The sequence below is a fragment of the Balaenoptera musculus genome, chromosome 4 (genome assembly GCF_009873245.2).
Source record: "Balaenoptera musculus isolate JJ_BM4_2016_0621 chromosome 4, mBalMus1.pri.v3, whole genome shotgun sequence".
Classification (NCBI taxonomy): Eukaryota; Metazoa; Chordata; class Mammalia; order Artiodactyla; family Balaenopteridae; genus Balaenoptera; species Balaenoptera musculus.
Genome location: NC_045788.1, coordinates 95,228,992 through 95,234,916, shown reverse-complemented (window position 1 = coordinate 95,234,916; position 5,925 = coordinate 95,228,992). Strand labels below are relative to the sequence as shown.

The following is a 5,925-nucleotide window of genomic DNA, read 5'->3' as shown; positions in this document are numbered from 1 at the left end:
TGCTGCCAAGAAATTGTCTTCCGTTTTAAAAAGCCAAAGACATCCAAGATGTATAGAGGAAAATAATTATACATGCAATGATGCATTTAATTGAGTGGCATTGATTGGAAAGATGGAATGAGATGTTTGTTTTTAAGAAATTATTTAATGTACTGGTTGTGAATTGAGTGATCCCAAATGAATTTTCTGATCATAATATTTTTATTTACTTTTGGTTAGCTTCAGATTTCCATTCATAAGCACACTTTAAGTTGGCCCTTTACTTGTTAACTTCTACAGGATTGTGTGCATGAGTGTGGGGGTGGAAGGGGAGTTTTTTGTTTAAACTAGAGAAAGCAGAGTGATATACTTTGTAAGATATTTAAAACATATATGAAATTAAGATGAAATAACTTGGTCCAAGTAACTCATGTTGGTTTGAAATCACAGAATGAAACTGAGTATTAGAATCAAATAACTTTGAGTCTTATTAAATTGCATTTGCCAACTCCTGACATGAAAATTATAGATTGAGGAACAGAGGAACAAATGGCTCATAGCTCCATGTGAGATGGTGGTGTTCATAGTGTAGTAGGCTTAGAAGAAGGGATCTCTGGGCAAGAGGTCTCCGTTTTAGCTCTGAGGAGGGTACATCTTTTTATGTTAGAAAATGGAGGCTGAAAAGAAGTTATTGAACAAACACACAGTTTTCCTCAGAAACGGAAGACCTGATTAGCTGTGGTCTGACTTAGTTCATCTATCTGTTTGTTGTATGTGGTTGCTGTGTTTTTATTTGTATTGAGGTATAATACACCTATAGAAAAGTACACCTGTCATAATCACACATAATTCAGGTTGGAGGTTGCTGTATGAAGGGTGCATGGGTCTATGGAGAAGTAAGAGAAGGTCTTAGTATAGGGAAGTCTGGCCATGCTTTTAAGAAATAGAACTAGACAACACATAAATGCATAGTAGAGAAAAAAGAAACACAATTTTAACCTTATATGGCAGCCTATATTTTTGGTTTGGAAGCTTAAATTCTTTTATCAGCTGGTTATGGCCATCAGTGCTGCTGTGGCCCTTCTGATATCACTCTGACTTTCATAGGATTTTGGGAATTTACCACACTCATTTTGATGGCATTTTTCTTCTCCATAGTGAGGGGTCCTTGTTTTTCCTCCTGTCATCAAACAGATTAAGGATGGGCACTCTCCCCATCTATCTATTCATTCTTTCTTTAGAGCCTAGTATAGGGCCTCATTCTTTGTTTCTTATAAATAAAGGTCCTTGTGCAAAACTCTTTTATTTAGCTTACCCTTTCAGTTTCTCACGGCTTCTCAGGGGTAGTTTGTCTTAAGATACCTTGAGCAATGTTGTATAATTCAGCATCCCAGACCATCTTTTGCAACATGCAGTTGCAGATGACCCCACATGGTATGGGGCACCTGGTTGTTCTCTTACCTTAGGATGAGCTCCCTGCCCATCAGGTTAGAGCTTCTAGGAGTGAACATGGGGTAGATTAGCTCTCTGTGGTACCCTTGGGAAGACCTTCTACTACATCCATGTAAGAAAGCAATGCTAAAAATGACTGAGGTATAGGTTTGCTGTGCTGATCTTTTCCAAGTCAACTTCTCATTTTCTCTCTCTCCCCCAGTTAATGGGTATATGAATGAATGTGTATGTTTGTGTGGGTGACTCACACATTCTAATGTAGAACTTTATAGAAATGAATTTCAGTGAGTTTTTTTCTTTTTTATACACAAGACCACATCAATGAAAAAGAAACACTCTTGAGCTGTTGACTGGCTTTCACCACTTATTATGTGAGAAAGGAAATGTCAGTAACTTAAAAGAAATTTTAAGATGAATGTGTTTGAGCTTTTCTGATTTTAAAATCCTTTACAGAAACTTGTCAAAAAGGTTATATAATGGAAACAGGGAGGCAGAAACTTCTCAGGGCACTGGGAATTTTCTTTGTTTCCCCTGAGAGCAAAAGGTAGAGAAGTGGAGCCTTATTCTGGGGAGACCAAACCCCCACCCCCAGCATGAGTGTCAGTGTCCATTAGTTATGTGCAGTTATTGCTTTTTAGGAACTACTGCTCTGATTTACAGGGAAACAAAGACTGGGCTACACCATGTATTCACAAGAGCCATGGTGAAATAATTGGTGAAGTAAAGGTGGTAAATGAACCAATTGTTAGGGTAGTTCAGGCCTAAATGGACTTTCTGCTGAGGTGACCTGAAGTTGCCCTAATTCTTCCTTTGTTCCAGTTGTAAAGATCGGTTTAGAAATGTGGTAGGTTGACATGTCAGACTGTGACTTTATTCTGTCCCTGGAATAACCAAGGATGTTTTAGAAAATCAATTTGCGCTCTTCAGGAGGATTCCACTGAAGTATAGGAACGTAGTCTTTTGGGGAAAAGTTCCTCTGAAGATGGACACGGTTTCATTTCTGTTTCATTAGCTCTTACTGCAGAGAAGATGATGGATAAACTTAGTTATTTGCTGCTTCTCTTATTAAGGGTTTTATCCATTTCTTTTCAACGTAGAAGAATATGGGAGCCTAAACGTGATTGCTGAGATTTGTCATTTTCAGTAGCTCAGGGTTCTCCCTGAAATAAACTAAAGGCATCTGTTTTCAACACTCATGTCTATAAAACCACAAGTGAGAGGGAAATGTGTGAACTTTCAAGCCCCAGACAATGATGCATTTAAAAAGAATTGTTGCTATGACTGTAGAAATATTTTCCTCCCAGTTGCTGTTTATGCATTTTGTGTGTGTGTATATATGTTTGCTCAGATGTATGTCACCTACTCAAGAATTCTGAATTCAAGAATTTTGCATCAGAACTTATTACTCACTTGATTAGATTAAGATGTAGAATTGTTAGCATTTTTTTTAGAGCTGCAAGTTGTCTATGTGATTAATGTAAAATGAAAAATTTAGCCAAATATCCTGTTAACACACACACACATTGTTTATAGAAATTAAAGCATGTATACTTCCATTTTTGTGAAAATTTTTTACCTTAAAGCAATTTTAAGAAAAATTGGTCTCTACTTTGGCATTCTAAATCTGCTTTATAAAAAATTATGACTTTTTAAAAAAAGATGTGACACTCTTAATCAAAGTGAAATTAGATAAAATAAAGTAAAATTCAAAAGCAGCAACCTTTCTTTTCCTTTAGTGAAGCAGTGCCTGTGGTGGAAGTTGCCCTGGAATGAGTCTGAGGAGAGCAGTTCTGTGGAATGCAAGTGATGATTCTTAACCTTCTTTGGCCTTTGTTCCCTGTCCTGCAAAGCTAGAGCCATAGAGAACTATCTCTGGGTTCCCTCCCCCATCTGCTCCTTCAGGTCTAAACACTATTTCGCTTTCTCTGCTATGCACACACCACTATTTGACATTCCTTTGGGAATACTTGGGAATACTTTGGGAATACCCAATACTTGCAGTATGTAGCTCTGTTTTCAAATAGTATTCAGGAGAGAGAAAACTCCAAGGCGGCAGATCCGGCATTCTCAAATTTTAAAGCTCAACTGAGAAGAAAAGAATTCATTCAGAGAAGCATATAAGTTCCACTTGACTAAATCTTTGCACTTTCCACACACCTTCATTAGGGAAGGTGAGGACCCATCTCTAATGGCTGTGGTTGACAGTTTTGATTGTACAATATTTTGACTTGCACTTCAGAGTTCCCTCAATGTCTCCATCTATGTCCATGGGTAACTCTCAAAATACAACAGCTGTGCCATCTGTTTCAAATATTATTTCAGCCCTTGCTGTTTTGGGATAAATTTCATAAAGTATATTGCATACACACACATTTAATTGAACAAATGAGAAGCCTTTCCAGTTTAGAAAAGCTTCCTAAATGACAAGGAGTGTCCAATTTCCATTCAAATGGTTACTCTGGGGCTTTAAAATGTGTGAATTCATCTAACAGAGGCTGGTGGTGTACTTTGAGGCAGATGGCTTGATTCTGTGCAGAAAAAAATTAAGTGGATTTTACTATCAATCTTTTTTTTTTTTGGCAAAACACTGACATAATAAAGATGTATGTTACTGAGAATGCTTTTTAATAATGATTCTACCTTATGTTTTCCCCCAAGAATATGGTTAACTGACTAGGAAAACCTATTTAGAGATTTTATGTTTATCTATAGTGATCAGCTTAGGAAAAAAAAAGAAGCCCACTAACCAAATTGCTGAAATACAAAAGGAAAATAATGCTCTACAGCTTTCTAAAGGAGTCCAAGAGGAAAGGAATGCTCAAGTTTATCTGCTTTTTCTCCTGCTAAATAGTTGTGAAGTCAGTAATTTGACTATTTTGAAGGAAGGAGAAGGGATTTCATTTCATGTAAGAGTGTCTTTAGAGAAGTATCTTCAGCGGGTGTTACAGATGTTTTGTCCAAGACACTTTGCATATTTAATACCAGCAGTTTTAGAGGTAAGTCATTGGAATGATTGCGTGTACTCTCAAATTTAGACTCATGTTAGCAGGTGTCAAAATTATGTCAAAAGCTCTGTGCTCTAAAGGTCCTTTTAAATCTTGCCTGCCTTATGAACATTATAGTTTACCCCTGCCAAATCCACTCCACTTTTCTTCCATTTGTAGTTTGCAGAATTGCTGAGTTCTTGGTTAGTTCTTGATTAGTTAAAACCAATCATGTGTCTCATCCCTCTTGGAAATGATTGTTTAGCAGCCTAAGCCAATCAACCCATTGCTTTCTTTGGCATCAGTTATTGGTTTAGGACTAAGCATACGACTTAAGTTGTCCCAATTGGTCTGAAAGAAAAAACATTTCTTTGATAGCTTGGAAAAAGTGCTTTCTTCCTTCCAGTGGACATGGATAGGGAAGCATATAGCCTTTACTACTACTGACAACTTCTTGGAAACATAAAGAAAACTGACCTTAGGATTAAGTGAACAATGAAGATAGTAGGATGAAATGTAGGAAGAGCTTTGATAATATAACTGAGACTTTGAGTTCATCGCTCTAAAGTCCACTACGCCTCTGGACTTCCCCTTGTGTTATCCAGTGCTCATGGTTAGAATAATTCTTATTGTTCATGCCAGTTGGAGGGAGTCTATGTTTTTTAAGTGTAAAGGTTTTTTTTTTTTTTTTATGTGTAACATAGGCAAAATTATGTCAATAAAACGTTATTTTAAGAAATTTCACATGTGTGATTCCTTCCACAGCCAATCATGTTAGTTCCTCCAAACTTTGAGAAATAATCTTCAAGATAGACCTTTGAAATATAACTTTTGCTTAATCTATCATTGTCATGTCCATCCACAATTCTTTTAGTTGGACTTCTTTGATCTCCACTTGGGTATGGAACTACTTAAAACAGTCCCCACCTGTAATCTTTGGGGTCTGTTTTCTTCAAGCAATGTACTTTAGAGCCATGTTCAGGATCAGAGTAGATGGATGTGCCTGGTTCTCAACTGCAGACACTCTCTAACCATGAATAAGTTCAAATTACATTCACTCCTAAGCAATCACATCCTAGAGTAGTACAGATCATCGGGATATGCCAATACCTAATATAAAAAAATTCTACTATTAGGTCTTTCATAGTTTCTGCAGCTCTGCCTTGTGGTTCTTTCCCATGGATCTAATACGTACTTCTGTGAGTAAATAGAACCACATGTTTACTCTGTGAGGTGTTTCCAATGATGTGGGTCTTCAGCTAAGCCCTTTGGGGATAGACTTCAGCTGGAGTAAGGTTTTTTGATACTTGCAGCTAAAATCATCCTAACAGATACACCTGAGGATGTGGCTCAATTGTGCATGTCATGAGACTGTTTCCCAGTCATGGGTGGCAGGTCTTATTTCTCTGCTCTGATACTACTGTATTGTTTTTGATATGAAGGGTATTTACTGGAGGCAAATAATGCTATAAAAAATTATTTATTTAATGGGGGTATTGGAGTTACTATG

At 37.1% G+C, this 5,925-nt stretch overlaps 1 non-coding gene across 1 annotated transcript; it reads right to left on the bottom strand.

The window, feature by feature from the left end:
- Positions 1-5,571: 5,571 nt before the first annotated feature.
- On the bottom strand, positions 5,572-5,701 carry LOC118895058. The gene has a single exon (XR_005019834.1). It is a non-coding gene; the product is annotated as a small nucleolar RNA SNORA18 (small nucleolar RNA).
- Between the last annotated feature and the right edge of the window lie 224 nt (positions 5,702-5,925).